This window comes from Mytilus edulis, chromosome 9, assembly GCF_963676685.1.
Source record: "Mytilus edulis chromosome 9, xbMytEdul2.2, whole genome shotgun sequence".
NCBI lineage: Eukaryota > Metazoa > Mollusca > Bivalvia > Mytilida > Mytilidae > Mytilus > Mytilus edulis.
In genome coordinates, this window is record NC_092352.1 from 80,149,312 (window position 1) to 80,171,456 (window position 22,145).

A 22,145-nucleotide genomic window follows, 5' to 3' on the forward strand; every position below is an offset into this window, starting at 1 on the left:
TACCCCTTCCAAATTTATTTCTCCATGTTCACTGCCTCAAATTGCAAGAAGGGGGTTGAAATTACACTGTAAAAAAATTTGGGTCCAGAATTTTAAAGGAAAGTAGTGATTTGGTCCAGCTGAAAAAGGTTGAAAATGAGCACTTCGGAAGCTGTCAAAAGATTTCAAGACGCCCTAAACATAAAATTGGCCATATTTTGAGTTAGAGGCGATGAAGTTTTCTATAAATTTGATATAATTTGTCCCAAAAGTAGTACAACACACTGTAAAAGTTTCTCTGAGAAAGCGCAGGTGGGATTTTTTTTATTTTCATTTATGTTCTAAAAGAAATGCACTACGAATTAATTGTGTTCTCGGACCTAAGAATTACCGCTCAAATGCGACTGTCCACTAATGGTAATTTCCTTCTAAAATAGTATATATATAACATACTATGTGATGCAATAGCGAGTATTGTTTCTTATAAAAAGTGTGTTTCTTATATTCCACATGAATTTCAGTAAACTTAAGTTGAAGTAATCTGTATTAAGCTGCATAAATTTTGTGTTGTTTCATTCTTAGATATGTTACTCTCCTCCTGCTTGTTTTGTTTTAGAATTTAAACAATTGTGTTAAAACTTATGTTCATAAGGGAAGTTTAGAAAAGACGTGGAACCAGTTTTTACTAATTCTTTTAACAGATAGCTAGACCGGTCCATAAAGGGACTTCAATTTTTTCTTAAATTGACAGTACCATAGATTCAAATATTTACTTTGCACCATATACTGATGTACTTATTTTATCACTTGACGAATTGTCAACATCATGACTGATTCTGGCAAATATTAAGGATTTTTCTTAATATCTATCCTTTAAATATACCAACAAACTAAACTATAGAGATGTATACTTTCTTCAATACAAATTAATGAATTTATGATTGAGACTTATTCAGCAAAAATCTTTTCAAGAAAACATTTAAATTTGCAAAATTGACTTCAAGAGCAAAATGCAGCACACATCAACTTCTATGCGCACTTTATAAACACTCTTTAAGCCCCAGTCCCACTAGACCACGATCGCACCACGCTCACTGCGATCTAAAATAAATTAAGATCGTGGTGAGGTCGCCGTATAAGCGGCATGAAAATGTAAATTTTCGTTGCTTTCACGATGCTACTACGTCCTCTCTACGCTTCTACAAAGATCCCGCTACGATTATACCATGTTCTCACCACGCTTATTTTGCGACATCACTAAGCTTATCAAGATTTTTCTCCGCTCTTCACGTTCTTACTACGACCATACCACGAGTTATCCAATTGCAAAACGATCTTACTGCGATTATAACACGTTCTTACCACGATTATACTACGCTCATAGCACGATCTTACTACGTTCTCAGCAATAACGTCAACATCGTGTTCCATATCAATACAGTTCAATTCCTTCTATTTCTGATTAAATCGTAGATTTCTCGGAAACAATACAGTCATGCCACCAAAATCTACCAGAACACGTGGGCATGGTGGTAGGAGTTGATGTAGAGGCAGAGGGAGCAAAGTAACGAATCCTGATCAAGCAGAGATGTCGGACCGACCAATCCAACCTAAATTACAACCTATTGCTGGTCCATAAAGCTCAATGACGACATTTTAGTAAACGGTAGCAGAGATGAGATAGATGTATCAATATATATAGGAAGATGTGGTATGAGTGCCAATGAGACAACTCTCCATCCAAGTAACAATTTATAAAGGTAAACCATTATAGGCCAAGATACAGCCTTCAACACGGAGCCTTGGCTCACATCATTCAGCACGCTATAAAGGACCCAAAATATTACTAGTGTTAAACCATTTAAACGGGAAAACCAACGATCTAATCTATTTATAAACGAGAAGCATGGTTGAGCCGTTAGAGGAAATGGATAATTACATTCACACAAACGAAATCTAGGAAGCTTTTATATATATTTTATGTGAAAATGACAATGAGAATGATGGTCGTAGTGTGAACGTACTCAGGTCGTAAGAAGAGCGTGATGAGGACGGCAAGGGCGTGCTAGAATCGTACTATGGTCGTGAAGAGCGTGGTATAGTCGTAGTGGAAGCGTAGTTGGGTCGCAGTGAGAACGTGATGGTCGTAGTGAGGTCGTGATAACGCCGCTCTGCGATCGTAGCTCAGTCTCTCCGAATAGAATCGCGCTTTCGTTACGCTCTCTCTACGGTTGTACAGCGACCTTTGCGATCTTACTACGATCTTAGTGCGATCTCACCATGCTCACTACGCTTCTACTACGACCTGATTTCGCCACGACCGCACCACGATTGTTTTGAACATGTTCATATTTGGCCACGCTCTTCACGATCTTGAAGACCTCACCACGACCGTGATACTCCCTTACTGCGATCTACACGATCGCACTACGATCATCAAAATTTGCATTTTTTTCACAGATCGTAGTGCGATCGTGGCCTAGTGGGACTGGGGTATTAAATAATGGAATACTAGTAGGTTTTATAAACAACCTTCAAAAATTATCTATGTAAGTGAATCAAATACTACCGGTAACATCGGCCGTATTTCTTTTTGGTCGAGAATAGTATAGTTAAGTTAATTTTTTCCAAATATTTTATATATCACAAATTATATGCTTCATTATGTCACTATTTCTTATTTTTTATGACACTTACCCGGACTGTTTCCTGCAATGATAGAAATAAGATATTATACATAAAAAATTAAAGTATGAAATAAAATATTTCACTCTAAATCTGTCAACAGAGAAAGAATGACTTATGGGTAAGTTAGGCTATTACATTAATTCGCGTTCTTAGCAATTCAAATTTTATCATAGCCCTCTTTTCACAAGTTTGTATGCATTCGTATGTAATATCAAATAAATCTTGTAAAAATTCTTAATATTAATTCATCATGTCTTAAAATTCAACAAAATGCACATGATGACATGCCGCCATCCGTAATACAACGCGCAGTAAACAGGACACAATTGAAGAGCTATGATCATATGTCGTTACTCATCATTTTTAAACTGCTGATATATAAGTATCGGAAAACATACATAAGTATATATAAGTGTCTTATATATAAGTGTCTTACAAATCAGGCAATTTCTCATATGTTACCCATCAACACCGTCGAGCTGTTGACAAAACATTTAGCTTATCGGTAGAGTTATCTAAGGCACAAATTGATTGAAATGTGTTAGATGATCAGAAGGGCTGGAGGAGTAAAGGTGACTGTAATATAGCATAATATCAAATTCAACAGTATGCATGACGATCAAAAGCATCAAACATGTATAAATTAGAACTTCATTTTGAATTATCATTTATATGTTGAACATCTATGTATGATAAATATGTATAATTTGTAAACTAGTGAAATTATTTGGCATATCCACAACTACAATATCCGCATGTACATGTATCCTGCGTAAGACATGACATTTATGTTGCTATTTGTAATGTTCTAGGTCAAAAACAATTTTCTGAAAAAAATAAATGATATGTATATAGTCTTATGTACTAACTCCTACGTAATGTTGATATGTAAAAGAGATCAGAACTTTAAAGAATAGTGTTGCTTCCAGAAAATATACATGGGGAATACCCAGTCTAGACCATATATAAACGTAAGGCAATAAGTATTCATAACAATCTAAAACACAGAGAGTATTTCAGTTGACATGTAATAATAATAGACGATTAAAAGATTAACGGTAAGTGCAGATTTAATTCTAAAAAAATATATTTTTCTGCTTTGTATTAATCTGATGAGTAAAACCATTTGCACCAGACATTTTATAGCTTATTCACATATTGTACTGTAACACCACAACAGACAGCAGAAGGTCACCAACAGGTCTTCAATGTAGCGAGAAATTCCCGCACCCGGAGGCGTTCTTCAACTGGCCCCTAAACAAATATATACTAGTTCAGTGAAAATGAACGCCATACTAATTTCCAAATTGTACACAAGAAACTAAAATTAAAATAATACAAGACTAACGACTCGGACTTCTCTTGAACTGAATTTGAATGTGCGTATTGTTATGCGTTTACTTTTCTACATTAGAGGTATAGGGGGAGGGTTGAGATCTCACAAACATGTTTAACCCCGCCCCGTTTTTGCGCCTGTCCCAAGTCAGGAGCCTCTGGTCTTTGTTTGTCTTGTATTATTTTTAATTTTAGTTTCTTGTGTACAATTGGAAATTAGTATGGCGTTCCTTATCACTGGACTAGATATAGACCCTCTGCTGTTGTTTTTTTTTGTCGGGTTGTTGTCTCTTTGACACATTCCCCATTTCCATTCTCAATTTTAACAAAGGCCAGAGGCTCCTGACTTGGGACAGGCGCAAAAATTATCTCTTTTATCATAAATTTTAGTATTCAGCTTTCCGTTAGTGATATAGATATCAAGATCGAGGAAAGGGCAGTGGTCATTGTTAGTATTAGCTTTATTTAAAGTAAGTTCAACAGGATAAATTTCTTTAATATACATACTGAAGTCGTCATTATTGAGAGCCAAAATATCATCCAAATAATATTATCTAAAAGTATTATTAAATGTGTTTATCAAAAGTTGTTTCGATGGGTCTTTGCTTATTTTTGTCATAAATTGTAACTCATAGCAATACAAAAACAGGTCCGCAATAAGTGGTGCACAGTTAGTCCCCATTGGAATTTCGATAATCTGACGATATACGGAATCCCCAAAGCGAACAAAAATGTTATCTAGTAAAAATTCAAGGGCATATATAGTATCAAAGCATGTCCAATTGACATAGTTTTTGTTTTTGTTTATTGCTACTAGAAAATGACCTAAAAGAGTTTGAACATATATATTCACATTCTGACTTTTTAAATGCCCATTTAATTAGGTGTGTGAATTTTTTCTTAATGAGAATGTGAGGCAATGTGGTATACAGGGTAGAAAAATCTAAAATTTGAACAGATTTAAAATCACCAATATAAGCATGCAATTTATCAAGTACTTCCAACGAGTTCTTGACACTCCAACAGTAATTAATTCCACTATTTTCGAAGGCCTTATTTGAACAATTTATTATTTAATATTGTACCCAGTGTGCTGGTAAGAAGAATAGATAATTTAGTAGTGGAACAATGGCTTGAAGACGAAATAAATCTATATTTGTAAGGTGTTTTGTGTAGCCTCGGAAGCCAGTACATGGTTGGGACTTTCATTGTATTTGGCTCTGCTTGTAAAGCGGTAGCTAAAAGTTTATGTTTGTTTCAGATGTTTTCTGAAAATGGAGTCAGTTGGAATGTTTGTGAATTGGTGATTTCTTTTTTTCAGAACTTCAATGTAAAATTTTCGTCAAACAATAATAATATTATTAGCAGCTTTATCGGTCGGGACAAAAACAAATTTCTTGGCTAGTTCATTTAGTTTATGTTTGATACGAGAAATAGGTTTTTTGTGGTTATTGTTCATAGTAAAATGTTCTTTAAAATGTTGAATACGTATATCAACTATCTTCATTACTGAATTAAAAAAAGAGTCCAAAGATTTTTTGTCAGCTTTTTCCCGTTTTATCCATTTCATACAGTAAGTATGGAGTGAGTCGTGGATGATATTACGACACTCATTCCAATTAATAATTGACGGGGGACGATATTTAGGTCCTTTACTGAGGAATGATTTTAACTCTCGGTCTTGAACGATGTTAGGATCTCCTGTTATAACATGGAAAATGGGTCCATAAATATATTCGGAGGTACTACAATTACATGAAGTATGTGAATTTTTATTTAACTTATTAACCGGTAATGAACAGAGTTTTGTTAACAGATAATGTCTGCCGTTGTTTTTTGAAATAGAAATTAGGTCCGAAATATTGGTATGATTGGTCCGAAATTTTCTTTGATTGCGATTTGTCCTACGACCGTGAGAACGGTTTTTACGAACAGTTTGAGAAACTATATCCAAAATGTTAACGGAATCGGTTCTAGATATATTACCAATTCCCATGATATTATCATTAAGGATGTACTTAGGTGAGGTTTTGGAATTTGTGTCAAATGTTCGGTCTCCTTGGTGTTTTTCCATACAATACAATGTAAAATATTTTGCCCCATAACACCCATTTATTTTTTCATTTAAGACTTAATAGCTCATGAAAGGTCATTTACCCAAATTTTAGAAGATTCTTAATTTTATTTCTTTTGTTTTGAGACCTAATAATACCAATGCAAATATAAGGTAAAAGTCCGAGTCAGCCTTTTCCCACCATATTTTAAATCTCAAATATCTCCAAAAGGAGGTCCATGACCTATCAATTTTTTTAGCTTATTTTTATCCTTAATTGATGCTCTACCTGATTATAAAATCAATTTTAACTTCTTAATTTATTAATTTTCACCTAACCTCACCTAAGTACATCCTTAAGACCGAGAGGGTAGACTGTCTGTAATTTTTTATACCAATTTAATTCAATTTTTTTCCGTGATCGTACAAACTATTTACTACTTCTAAAGGTTGAACTGCTAAATATTTAAAAGGATGGTTGTGCTTCTTAAGGTGTTGGTAAATGATACTTTTGAATTTATTGGGTCTTTTAAAACGATACAGATGTTCTTGAGTGCGTTTAGATAAATATCGTCCAGTTTCTCATACGTACTTTATTGTGAGTAAATAAATAATACTGTTTGTTTTTCAAGTTATATCAGTTTCAAAATTCAAAGAAAATGTGCGACCATTAAACGTGGACCTAACCGTATTGTTTGTGAATAGTATATATCATTTGGCCTCTGGTGAAAAGTTGTTGCTCAGTCTTTAGTTTTCTATGATCTGTTTTATTTACTATTGTTTGTCTGGTCTTTTTTTTTATTTTTTTAATGGTTTGGCATGGCGTTGTCAATTTATTTTCGACTTATGAACCCAAACTATTTAGAAACCTATAGTCATGGTAAAAAAAATGTAATGTTTCGAAAGATTTAACTCAAAAGTACTTTATAATTATTTAAAATGGAGTTTACATTGTATTGATAAACTACTTAATATGTTTTTAATTAATTACAGGAATGAGCTGCGGAGTTCTTGTATTGGTGACAATTCTAACAGTTACATTTGTTATCCAGCTAAGTTTGAGCACATGTGATAGTCTTGTATGTCACGGCTTAATAAATCCGAGGAATGCATATATATTCAACACGGTACTATGTGCTAGTGGGATTGTAGCACTTGTTTCCTATTTCATTTTATGGAAGGTAAACGAAAATAATGAAGAGACCGTTCATATACGACAACACAAGGGTAAAACGGACAATCTAGTTAAAGTTTTTATGTGGATATTTACTTTTTTCACAACTTTATTTTCGATGATATCCATTTTGAATGGAAGAGCCAAAAAAGAAAAATTCAATGAATTAAAATCACATGGAAACATAACGATCAATTGCACATACAATCCAAACTACGATGAGGCAGTTTTTGACTATAGAATCGTACAAATCATTTTCTGTTTACTTCAAAGTATGTTTTTGCAACTCACGTTTAATATCCGTTTTTACCGCTGCGTATTGATAAAACTTGTCACATTCCTTATATTCTGGCCTAATGCAAGCCATTTCGTGTTGATACTAGTCAATGCTTACGTGTCATCGGAAAATGATTCGAACAACAGCTTTGAGAAATGTATAAGACCTTATATTGGCAAAATACATTGGGAAATGAAAGACGCATATAAATTATTTGCTCGATTTTGTAAACCTATGGAGGGGGAATACTCTGTACTCTGTATGTTACAAATATTTGAGGTTTCGTCTAGGGGAGTGCGTTATATCACTACATCCACAAGAGAAAGTGCTATAGAACACATAACACATGCAGAATCGAAACAAACAAATGACGAACAGAAGCCCCTTTTGTCAAAACAATGCACAGACAATAATGAAGATTACGGAGTAAATTCATCACGAAGCATCTTTTCACGTGAAAAGATTGACAATACACACACAGATGGACATGCCAACATACATATTTCAGTTGACAATCTGCCTAAATCTACTGCAGATAAACAGCATTTCAACGAGGGCAAACACGAATCTCTTAACCGGAAAGAAACAATGCAAAAAATGTCGTTCTATCGATTTACACATATAACTGGTGTAGCTGTAATTTTTTTGTTTATTCCGGATTGTGGCCTTTCAATATATGCACTTGCTAATGATGGTATAAAGAATACATGTTTCAATTTAACAACATGCAGAGGTCTCAAAAATGAAGAAACAATATTTTTTGTGTATCATATAATCCTCCATATTGTGATGTTATTTCTTTTCATGTTCTGTTTTTACATGCTTTATGGACCAAAGACCTTTTTTGAAAGACTGGAAGTTGGGAAAATTCCATCTTTGAACTCAAGTCATTTTGTTATATCACTGAGTTTTCTTGCTTCTTTGACATTTTATTGTGTAATTCTTACAGCATACTCTCTATTTACGCAGATGACGACGATTACACTTTTGATAGTTAAAAATGTATTGGTCGTACTTCAGATATCAATACAAATATTCTTGATTTTAAAAGTAAACGAATTAAAAAAATCTAAATTTTCGACATCCTTTCCACAAGTTTCAATGACTCATATATTCTGGGTCATTTCTGTCATGAATCTGGGTTTTTGGTTTACAAGTAATTTTATGGGAATGTCAAACTTTACGAAACTGGTTCTTAATGAAATTTTAGGACATAAAACAGAACATGCTTTGTCTCATATTATTATATCATTTGTATGTTTTTTTTATTTTAAATCGTGTGCTAAATTTTATGAACTTTTTCGTGATCAATATAATTTCTAACTTAACAAAGACCAATTGATGTATGCCCTTTTAAAATATCATAGTGCTTGAAAGTTTTACATCTTGTGTGGTTATATTAAAGTATTGTTAGATGTATAACCGTATACCAATAAGTTGATTTTCAGTAAGCAGATGTATTCTTTTGATTTTGTAAATCTATGTCATGTTACACAAGTTAAAGTTTCATCTAAAATTAGGAACAACTCAAAATAAATCTGAACTGCGCTTCAATTTAATAATTCTAAATTTTAAAACCTTACAATTTCATTTCATTCCAATTTAATCTTAGGATAAGCACTGTAAACTGTATTATTAAGTTAGATTTGTTTTGTAATTTTTTTTATTTTGGTTCAAAATTAAATTAAACGGATTGTACAATTACTATAAATGTGTACATAACTTATATGTCAAACCAATAAACACATAAATATTTATGTTAATGTATATAAAATTATTAATCACATGTATTTAACATTTACCAGATATTTATCATTAAATATCCTACAATTGTATTAACTAAATTTCTAAAAATTGCCAAATAAAATAATTTATTTATATACCATCAGCTAGTTTCAGTGGACGGAAAAGAGACAAGTGACTTTTTTAGACAGCGACCATATTTATGATGCCCTTTTAATTATCGTAAGTGCTTGCCCTTTATAGCACAGTCACTTATTATCTCGCGTCGATCTGCGTTAACATAATTGCTTCAGCAATAGCTACAAGGGAAATCACTTATGCTGGATCTATGAAATTATATATACAGTGGTTATGACATAAGCACATCCCTTTCCATCCTCTCTCTTAAGTAATAACTTTCACTTTGACATTTTTGCAGCGTACATGTAAAGTAAGTGGTTTTGGTATGAAGTAGTGTTACCATAGGTCTGTATAATCTCCATGCAAATTGTTATTTGTCCGCCCCCTCAGATAAATTAACTTTGGGACTTGTGCATAGTTCACAGGTCGAATTTGAACATCTACTTTGATCTTTTGATTTTGCAATTTGATTGATGCTTGTCATAGAAGTGAGCAATCTTTAAAACCAGGTTAATCCACCATTTTCTACATAAGACAATTCCCGTACCAAGTCAAGAATTTGACAGTTGACATCCATTCGTTTGATGTGTTGAAGCTTTTTATTTTTGATGAGAGACTTTCCTTTCTTTTAAATTTTCATTGGAGTTCATTATTTTTGTGATTTTACTTTCTAAATTAGGTATGCACTGGTATCTTTGGTTTCCACACAAAAATTGAAAAAAATCATGAACATAGGACTGGATTCATTTATAAAAATATGAATGAAAGTTAGTTAGGTGAACATCTTGACGTTCGTTTATTGAAAAAACAGTGTATCAAGAAATTTAATGTTCATCAGTTGAACAAAAAAACATTTGAAAACCTGCACCCATATCTATATAACCTTGAATTCAAATAAAAAATGGATAGGCGTACAAATTCTATTGAATAATAATTTGTAATCGTGGTAGATCGACAACTTTTAATTTAACCAATTCGACTTAAAAAGAGCTCATTTGGAAGTATTACCGCGATAAATTGCCTTCATCATAGTACATCTCAGGAAACCATCATACAGAGAAGAAAACACAACAGACCAAACAACACAATAACATTAATTGTAGTCATAATTCTCGTGTGATATGCTTTGACTTCTTATTGAGCCTACAATTATCTAGACTTTCCTTTTTTTTATCCTTGATAATTTACAACCCTGAAATCGCATGACTACTTAAACAATGTCAAATTACTTTCTGTTCAAATAACCTCAATCTGAAATTGAATCATCATCGATCAGACACAACACTTACTGTTTGTATTTGTTCACATCGTTGAACATATCAGAGATAACTTCTACAGTAAGAGAAAAGTTGTTCCTTTTAATTTATCAACTATGACCATTTTATATTAAACACTGATGTTACATTTAAAACTGCAATCATAATCAACTTAATAAAGATATGAAAAAAAAAAATGATTAAAATTTATATGTATAAAGTAAGGGATTATGATCTCATGGAAATACAACACCATAAATTAAACAACACACAACATCAAGAACCATGGTCTGCAAGTAAAACGATGCGCAACCAGGGGTTTTCCTAACTATGTATGCATATGATCAAACAGTTGAATGCAACCTGTATATCTCAATACTCGATAAACCATATGTTCCATATAAGTAAAGAAAATGTGGTATGATTGCCAATGCAGTAAATCTGCACCAGAGACAGATATGACAGACCTACAATTATAGGTCACCGTACTACCATTAAAAATGAGCAAAGCCCATACCATATAGTTAGCTATAAAAGGCCCAAAAAATGACAAATACAAGCATTTCAAAGAGAAAACAAACACCCTGATTTATGTTGATATATAAACCACAAAATGTAATTACTTATTCGTATTATATTAGATTAAGATTCTTCAAAAATTTCTTTTCTTTTACATGTTCTATTCAAACTTTCAGTTTTAACATGCACAAATTTCTAATTCATTTTACTTTTGATTATGACCTATGCTAACAGTCGTGAAGTGTTATAGAATAACTTTCAACCAGTTTAAACTTCTGTTTGATGATGGAAAATGAATTTTTCCTTGATATTACCTTTATCGATCACACAATATTTGAATTACAAGAATTTCATAATATTTTCTGACCGCTACAAAAAGTTATCAAATTTGTGGCGAGAGTAGAGTTTTCACAATGGATAAATAAATAGTGTGTTTCCGGTTTCCCGACCCTACCTCCGACCCTAAACATTTGATCGACAAAAGTTTTTAAAATATAAAAAATCCGGATTTTTCGGTCTGTCCGGATTTTGTTTAGAAATCTAAAGATTTTCAAAATTATTGATAGCAATGACCAATATGGACAAGTAAAGAATTTCAAGAACCAAGATTTTAAATAAACAACCATGGCTTTTCGACAACCGTGTAGCATATAAGCTGTAAAATATGTAAAATGTGATGACATGGTTGTAAAATATAATGACATTTATTCTGGATAATTAGGACATGATAATCATTTTGAGGAACACCATGATGGACCTATAGAAAAAGAAAAGAGTATTACCCCTCGAAAAATCATAATAAATTGCTGCTAAGCATCAATTTGCAGAGTTTTTACTATATAAAAAAAAGGAGGGTAGGAATTGGTTCCCACATGTATACGATATGTGTCATTTACATTGTTAGGTTCAACGAAGCCAAACATAATAATACCATGCTAGATTTTTCAGTGCCATTTTTGCTTTAAGATAATTAATCGGCAAGAACATATTCCTATTACGACCCACAAAATGAATAACATTTGCATTAAAGTTTGTTCTCATATTTCTAACACAGAACTAAAACAGAAAATTAAAAAAGCTGTAGATTGAAGTACTATTCTTAATATTAAAAAACAAAAGATTTCATTTGGAACCTTTTTCTGCTGTCATGGATAGAAAAAAATGAAAAAAGTTTTCACAAAATAAAATGTTTTACCTACCTACCCTACCTATTTATTTTCAGGGTGAAATAGGATTTTGGCCTGACCAGAAGGGTCACCCTAACGTCACTTGCATACAAATTTGGAAGCAAGCAATTACAAAAAAAAAAACTTCTTCTAAATATGGACAAATCAACGATTTTTTTCCCAAAAAAATTTATAATGAAAACTTTCCATTAATTTATAAAAAACATATGCATATCTTTTTTTAAATTTGAGGTTTATATCACTTTATGGAATATTAAGCTTTTAAATATAAAGGTGTATACCTGTATAACTGTAGCACAAAAATATGGCATACTGTTAGACTAAAAAATCACATTTTTGAAGCTGGAACCACATGATTGATAGATGCAGAACTGTATGAAGAAAATAATGGAAAAACAAATTATACAAATATAACTAAGTTCAAAAGTAAAAAACAATGATGCATCTAGGTGTCTATACATATATTACATTTTTCTTCAAATGCTTTGTGATGTAGTATACTTCAATGTAATTAGGTTGTAGTCAGATAAATTTATAAAACTTCTTCAGATAATTTGCTGAACTCCTTAGAATATAAAATATTTTTAGGCACTCCTAAGGAACCCAAACATCACTCTTTACAGCATCTTTAATGAAATTATAAGCCTTAGTTTTAACCTTAGCAATACATTGCCATTCTATACACTATACATGTATGTGTAAACGATGTGAGTGATGCTTGTAAAAAAACTTTACAAATGTAATACACAAAATTGTTAAGATGATATATTTTGAGTGAATATCTTTGAAATAAGCATGATAAATATACCATGTATGTACATTTATGGAAGATATCAAATTTATTTATATGTGCTCCTGTTTCGTAGTAAGTAAAAATAAATTTGATATATTCCAAAAATGTACAAATAAAGCAAAAATTTATTTGTGTACCTGTTATTTAACAATAGTAAGCTGATTGCAAGATAAAGTGAAGCTTAAATTTTTTATACTGTGGATTCATTTATTTTCGTGGGTATCAATTTTAGTGGAAAGAGAAAAAAAGACGTTTCGTGGTATACGTAAATTCGTGGATTGCTGATAACAAACAAAAAAAAAATCAAATACGTAATTCGCTGATTTCTTTTTGATTTGGAGATCATATAACCTCCTTGGTTTGATCAATAATAAAACTAATAAAAAAGAAGGAATTCATTGAAAAAGTTTTGAATTGTCAAAATCCTCGCTTGGTCATTTTGGGTTAAAGTGTTCATTGAAAACTTCTATTACAATAACGGACAAAGACAACTAATTATTTGATTGTTTTACAATTTATAAATGCTTGTCGGAATTCTATAAGGCAATCAAAACTTTATGATTGAAAGCTCATTTCCCTAATCACGATATAATAAACAGTCATATAAGTAAAAGGTGTGAAAATAAATGTTCCTGTCATAAACAATATTACCTACGGGCAATATCCCCGTACTTAATCCTATTGATTTTCAATCACTAGTAAACCAAAATTGACACGGTAATTAACAACTTGCAGTTATTTTCCATGAACAGTTTTAATCAATTTTAAAAAGTAAATTATCACTGGTATTCGATATATTTATTATTGATTTAATTAAACTACTTGTACCTTCTTTCAATAAAAACACGTGTTATGTTACAATGTTTATCGCTAGTCAACACTATACTAGAACTGCATAACATAACCGGAAATAAACATCCGACTCCATACAAATTTATCGGGATTATTCTTCGTTGAATTCTTAAATTCGTGGTTCGCTGTGACCCACGAAACCCACGAAAATTGGTATACCACGAATAAAAATGAATCCACAGTATCTTACATATTTGTTGGATTTGCAGACACCCAAACCAAGTGTAAAGATGATGGTCTAGCTGAGAATGTCAATGGTGGCAGGATCAGCTACTGTACTGCTGGTATTTTTTACAGTGCTGTTGTATTGGATGTGACAACAATGGGACAATAGATGTCGATGGAAAACAGCTAACAGATAAATAACAAAGCTATAGATAATATACATAGGTAGCAAAATTAAAAACAGAATACTTGGTCTACTATTACATACATTTATCATAGACCAGTAATGATATATAGAACAGTACTATTACTATCTGTGCTTAATAAATATGTGCATTTTTAAATCATTAATAAGAAACATAAATCAGGCTGGTAGTTTTTTTGTTTGAATGGTTTCAGATTTGTCATTTTGAAGAGCTTTTTATAGTCAATTATTTGACCTGTAATTGTTAATTTCTGTGAAATTTGGTCTCTTGTGGGGAGTTGTCTCATTGGAATTCATACACCATTTCCTCATTTTTATATTAATATATTTATTTTCTACACACTAAATAATAAAAATTACTTTGAAAAACATTATACTTACTTCCGTCCCTCTATTACTAGGCGACACCAGCTCTTTACGGCATCCATACTCTGCTGTTCTGCATTCACTTGCTGCAGGGTAGATTTAACCCAATGGTCAGTTGTATCTTTCAATTGTTCTTCAATCTGAGAGAAATATTACAATAATATAATTAGAATAACTATTACTTTCCTTCAGGCAATTCTGTCAGTGCTCAAATAAAAAAAAAGAATTAACATTGCTAAGCATAGATAACCCCTTAATGGTAACCGGTCATTTACATAATTTTGTTAACTTATGTCCATTTGTCTACATTTGTATACTTATGTCCTACTCTTTTTATCATACTACATTATAGTGATATTGATTGAAACACCAGATTGTGATCATATAAATGGTTTGAGAATTCCAAATAAGAATCTTTTCAAATAAAGTAAACAGGTGTTATAGTTGAATTTTATACTTGATTTATCATATAGAACAGTTTAGCAAACAAGCATTTCCATTAGGGAACCTCATTAGGTTGGATTTATTTATGAGCAACAAACAATTCTATATTTTTTCCGTAATGGAATGGTATAAAATGATGAAAAAACAAATAAATGAATTTATTATATACTTATAGATTATTACATGGCATTTTTCATATTGCCCTGGTATCAGCCCTAGACTCCCATAGCAAGCCAGAGGGCTTTAGCCCGAGGGCTTGATATGGGTCGTGGGCTGATACCAGGGACCATATGAAAAATGACATGTAATAATCTATTTATCACATATTTTTAAGCAAGAGAAAACAAATAGCTTACACCAAATTATGTTTGATATTTCATCAAAAATCAAAAAGATATTTAACGAAAATAAAATAAAAAATGTATCACTGTGAGTTTAAAAAAGTTCGTATCACAGTAGGTAAACAACGTTTTGTGAAAAGTTTCAGAAATGATTAACAATAAATATATTAATTCTAAGAATTGCAAATATTAAACGACTTTTAAATGTTACATTACAAATGTTAAAAATGCTTAAGAAGAATCCTATATCGCTACTCATTCCAGTGTGGCGTCATATATTTTATAAATTCTTTATGACGTCAAAATTTTACGGGAACTTTTGTGATTTTCACTGTTGATTTCTACTTTTTTCTTCTACAGCAGATTCGTAACTTTCTAAATTTCTTTTCATTGTGTTCAACTTGTTTACAAATAGTCTTTGATTGACAGTTTACCGGAAGTTAAACTCAGGGGCTTGATATGGATTTCGAGGGCTGATATCGATATCGGCCCCGAGGGCTGATAACCAACCTTGACTTCCGGCTATTATTGGCCATGCAAAAACGTACATATCAGTACAAAATATGTGATAATTAGTAGTAAATACAGATAAATTGTATGTGTAATACAATCAATGGCAAGCGTGCTGTATCAGCCACCCGTGATGATATCGATATCAGCACGGTTGCAAAAGCTTTATCACACCTTTAATCTGTATGACGTCACGTCATCGATTGCATTCACTGTTGCAAAGGCTTTATCAAAACCCTTATCTGTATGACGTCAAGTCAAACCTATATCATTTCAAACCTCCTTATCTGTATGATGTCATGTCACTTAAAAAACATCTACTTGCGGTATATGTATATAATAAAGTGTATATGATATGGCTTGTTCAATATCACACACCGTATCAACCCTCAACCAATATAATCCCTCGAGCAGAGCTCTTTGGATTATATTTGTGTCTCCAGTTGATACGGATGCGATATTGAAAACGCCATATGATATTCTTTTTATATTGTATTCTTACATATTTCAACAATGGTACTATATCATCCACAATTTTCAACACTGAAACCACAGCCATATCTTCATTTATATAGAGGTTAATGGACACTGCATGATAAATGCAATTTCTTCTGGTAAGCTGTTCATTCCCCTATGGAAAGTGGTATAAAGTCTTTATACCTGAAAAAAGGACATCTGTAATATTACCCGATTTCAAAAGGATACTTACTATAAACAAAGCAAGATAAACAAGGATGTATTTCTAAACTTGATGTATGATTTAATTTTGGCTATTAAAAATTATTTTAAAACCTGCATTTACATGTATGTTATCAACTCAAATTATATGCATACCAGATGAAACTTGATTAATAAGTTATTTTTGAGTATTTTAAAAGAAATATGTAAATAACAAAAAAATAAGCAAATGCATTACAAAGGATTAACTGCCCATTTGAAAAGAAATGGGTCATTATGCTGAGGTCTTTTAAGCAAAAGGCTTTCAATATTAAAATACACAAATAATCACTAAACATTAATAACAAAAAAAATCAGTGTTCTCCCCAGGCCGTTTTAGCGTCACAGTACCATAACGCTATATTTTCTTTCCATGACACATTTATAATAATTTATTTGGCCCAAGAGGAAAAAAATAATTCTGGAACTATAAATGAATATAGAAAACATAAACTGAAAATACTGTTATCATGGTTATAGTTTAAATGTATTCTCAGTTATGAATTCAACAATATATACACAAAGAATAAGGGGAATAGAATATTTTATTCACCAAATAAGGGCCTATAGCATATAAACTATTTAATATATAATGCATTTTGTAATAAACAGTTACGTATAATAAATTAAGGAAATAGAGCATTGTCACGACGACGACGCGACAAATTACATTACGCCAAATGTGATGCTATCCAAAATTCCTGGGGAAAACACTGCAATGTTATACAAAAATAGAAAAAACAAGAATGTGTCCCCAGTACACGAATGCCCCACTCGCACTATCATTTTCTATATTCAGTGGACCGTGAAATTGGGGTAAACCCTCTAATTTGGCATTAAAATTAGAAAGATCATATCATAGGGAACATGTATACTAAGTTTTAAGTCCATTGGACTTCAACTTCATCAAAAACTACCTTGACCAAAAACTTTAACCTGAAGCGGGACAGACGGACGAACGAACGAACGAACAGACGGACGGACGGACGCACAGACCAGGAAACATAATGCCCCTCTACTATCGTAGGTGGGGCATAAAAATTGTTTGTTTCACCCTCAGCAGCTACTATTTGTAATGCTAAAGTTGAAAGAGAAAAATTGTTCTTCGACCTGTTTCAAAAAAAAAGATTGTTTTCGACCTGTTGCAAAAAACCAAATTGTTTTTCATCGAAGGCGAAAACAAAAAATCCATAGCCCCCACCAAAGGACTTTAATACTTCTTTTTCAGTTATATGTCAGTTACTCTAACAACCCCTTTTTGAAGAGAGGGGTTGCTTCCACATTATCTAAATATATTAATAATGTTATGATATAAATGTTGTGAACCTTAACTATTGATTCATGCTTTTTTATACAAAATGTAAGCTGTATTATAAATACTTACACTAAAATGGCTAAAAAACATAGATTTATTAATCTTCTCTGGTCTTGTTGGTGTGATTCCATTCTGGTGTTGATCTGCTTTATACATTTTTTGCCTAAAAATCATAGAATGTATATAAACTGCAGCCAAGTGCCAAAAATGTAATAAAATTTTTTATTTACTCAATTCTGATTTATTGATTTGGATATTTCAACTGTTATTTATTTTATTCATCTTGAATAACATACGTATATATAGTAAGGATGTCAATGAGTACTCGATTACTAAAGTATCCCTTGGTAGTATTGAGTATTGAATACCAAAATGATACTCCACTAATCGGTTTCCTGTTAAATGTTGTTACTTTCTTCAGTTTAAACAAGCATATTTTTTTTTAGATCACCACCCGAAAAATTGTATATTCATCAAAATAATTTTAAAAAATAAAATACGATTCCAATGTTTGCATGTAACTGTCATTAAAAAAATTTTCAAACAGAGGTATATGTAGGATATATGATTAAGAGCATTTTTCCATGGCTTACATTTTTAGCTAATCTTAGTCACTCCCCAACTTCTGTCCAGTAATAGCTCATATTTTCACCAGCAAGTCTGTTAGTTACCTAAGTAATTGTCTCATGATCATTTTGATAAATTTGGACTTCATCTGTACTGAACCTGAATAAAATACAAAAACATATATAAATATATTTACATTTGCTGTTAAAATCTAAGTTATTACTCAAAAAGCAAAGAAACGTTTTAATATTAAAAATCTAAAATTTAAAAAAGAAAGTTGAATTTATAATTAGAACAGGCTTACTGAAAATATCATAAATGTGATATTTTCAGAAGGCCTCGATATATATGTCTATTTCATCTATTATATTTTAACTCTAAATAAATAAGCAATGATCTTTCTAACTAGTGAATGTTTGTCTGTCTTTAATAAGAATGTTGCGAAGAATCAATAATCTATAAATATTTTTCAGGGTTAATTACTTTTACTATGGTTAATAATTAATTAAAATGTTGTAACTTTTATTTAAAAGTAATGTTGGCAAAATTAAGGTACATGTTTTCGTGCGTAAATTATAAATTGTTGGCTAATACATTAGTTTGAACATAGAGGAAACAAGAATGTGTCCTCAGTACACGAATGCCCCACTCGCACTTTCATTTTCTATGTTCAGTGGACCGTGACATTGGGATAAAAACTCTAATTTGGCATTAAAATTAGAAAGATCATATCATAGGGAACATGTGTACTAAGTTTCAAGTTGATTGGACTTCAACTTCATCAAAAACTACCTTGACCAAAAACTTTAACCTGAAGCGGGACAGACGGACGGATGAACGGACGGACAAACGAACAGACGCACAGACCAGAAAACATAATGCCCCTCTACTATCGTAGGTGGGGCATAAAAAGAGGAAAAATTAAGCTGAGCGAACATAGCCTGCCTCTCTTTAAATTAGAATGTAAACAAACAAATGTAACATATTCCGACGATAATCGAATTTTGTATTTTTAATATACAAGGACGATTGTAAGGGAAGGTGTTCCCATAAGTTATAGACTACAACGAGTGAACAGCAAGTTACAGCTGTTGTCTGCTATATGGTCGGGTTGTTGTCTCTTTGACACATTCCCTGTTTCCATTCTCAATTTTACACCGATTATCATAATATTTAATAATTGTTAAAAATTCTTTCACAAGAAATATAGTATTTTGTGACACCGAAAATACCTTTTAGCAATTATTTATTTACCTGGTCGGTCTTTCATTCACTTAAGTCAACTGTTGAATTATAATGCCTGTCACATACCTTATAATACTAGATTCTGCAAAACGACTATTTTTACTTTAAATGTTCTTTAAAATAATTTTATAGCCCTTAAACCTTACCCTTTTGGTCCATCAAACTTTTGCGTGATATACCATCATACTTTAGCAAACAACAACCATCGCACTTTAGCATACACACCATCATACTTTAGCGTCCCCATCGCACTTTAGAGTCCTACATATATATGTGTGTAGTATGATTATAAATACATCTAAAATACTAAAATAACGAGGTCCAATTTGTCAGCCGTCATGGAGCCAAAACGACAAATCAAAGAATTCAACTTTATATATAGCTAATATAGGACAATGGTGTTGATAAAAAATTACACCGTTCCAAAACCTTTTGTTTTCCCCATAATTAAAATCGCCAATAATTAACAAGTTCTGGGTCGAATCTGATACCGATACCAATAATATATTTACATATTACCTATACCTTATATGTATGTTCCGCATCTGACAGGCGAACCACCAAGAGTGTATTCCTTATTTTGATTGGTCAATTTGTTACCTGGATACAGGACGCTCTTATATATTTCTTTGTTTTGAGATACGCGGTACATTTGAAATTTTTCATTGAAATTATTTACACTCCCACCCGCTCCATACAACTGTGTTAGTTATGAATTTTAATGTATTTTATGTACTTATTTATAAGATGTGCTTGTGTATACTGTGGCTAGCTCATGTGTTTATTCGAGCTGTTTGGATGAATATATTTATCATTTCTAATGGCTAGACGCTATATTTGCTCTTTAACATTAACTTTACATGTGACTGTCAGTGGTATAGTCGAGTGTTTGTCCTGTGCTGTGAAATATATCTGTTTGTCTTGTGTATATATTGTGCCGTAATAAAATTGAGTAACTTTGATTTCTTTTGTGAGAAGCCTGGTAATTTTGTGTGATTATAAAATACAAGAGAATATATATGTGTGATTATAAATACAGGTATAACATAAGAGTTTTACTACAATAATTTCAGTAATTGCCAAATAAATTGATCACATAATAAACAAGTAATTACTTGCTTTATAACACTTCTTGTTACGGTTATTGTTATTGGTCCATGGTTTTCTGTTTCATTGTGGAATATGTATAAAAGAGACCATGGTATGTTTCTGACAGTCTAATTGATGTCCATGATGTGTTATAACATGGAGTATACATGTATGTATAGGTCCATGGTCTCATGTGTAATATTTATAAAAGAGATCATGGTATGCTACTGAAAGTCTTAATTGGTCCATTGTCTTCGGTTTAGTACAGGTATAAAAGTACATGACACGGGTTATGTTCTTCTTATATATGTTATGATGGTATGATACTAAACCCCCAACGGGAAAGATTGTGCCTGATGTTCATATGATGAAATCATAATCTTTCAGTCAGTTTAATTGAAGTCTGGAGCTGGCATGTCAGTTAACTGCTAGTAGTCTGTTGTTATTTATATATTATTGTCATTTTGTTTATTTTCTTTGGTTACATCTTCTGACATCAGACTTTGACTTCTCATGAACTGAATTTTAATGTGCGTATTGTTATGCGTTTACTTTTCTACATTGGCTAGAGGTATAGGGGGAGGGTTGAGATCTCACAAACATGTTTAACCCTGCCGCATTTTTACACCTGTCCCAAGTCAGGAGCCTCTGGCCTTTGTTATTATTTTAATTTTAGTTTCTTGTGTACAATTTGGAAATTAGTATGGCGTTCATTATCACTGAACTGGTATATATTTGTTATGGGGCCAGCTGAAGGATGCCTCCCGGTGCGGGAATTTCTCGCTACATTGAAGACCTGTTGGTGACCTTCTGCTATTGTTTTTTCTATGGTCGGGTTGTTGTCTCTTTGGCACATTCCCCATTTCCATTCTCAATTTTATGATGTAATGTTAGAGATACATAGGTCCATGGTGCAATGTGTAATTTTATAAAATAAACCATGGCATGTTAATCATGTTGATGGCAGTCTTATTGGTCCATTGTCTTCTGTTTCATTGTGTTATGATTCCATAATGTGTTACTAACAGATCTATAAGTCCATGGTATCACGTGAGATATGTAAAAAAGAGACCATGACATGCTTTTAACAGATATATCCAATGTACATGTAGGTCCATGGTCTCATGTGAAATATGCATTAGAAGAACACATCATGTTACCGTCCCATTGGTGCATGGTTTTATGTATCATTGTGGTATAACTAT

The 22,145-nt window shown here is 32.0% G+C and overlaps 2 long non-coding RNA genes across 2 annotated transcripts; one reads left to right on the top strand and one right to left on the bottom strand.

Annotated features, from left to right (window-relative positions):
- Positions 1 to 3,390: 3,390 nt before the first annotated feature.
- LOC139489164 (uncharacterized) lies at positions 3,391 to 9,391 on the top strand. The gene is made up of 2 exons (XR_011656158.1): positions 3,391 to 3,725; positions 7,049 to 9,391. It is a non-coding gene; the product is annotated as an uncharacterized lncRNA (long non-coding RNA).
- Positions 9,392 to 16,334: 6,943 nt separating this feature from the next.
- On the bottom strand, positions 16,335 to 18,737 carry LOC139490455 (uncharacterized). Its single transcript, XR_011656335.1, has 3 exons — positions 18,633 to 18,737; positions 18,109 to 18,202; positions 16,335 to 16,667 (listed from the first exon to the last, which is right to left on the bottom strand). It is a non-coding gene; the product is annotated as an uncharacterized lncRNA (long non-coding RNA).
- Between the last annotated feature and the right edge of the window lie 3,408 nt (positions 18,738 to 22,145).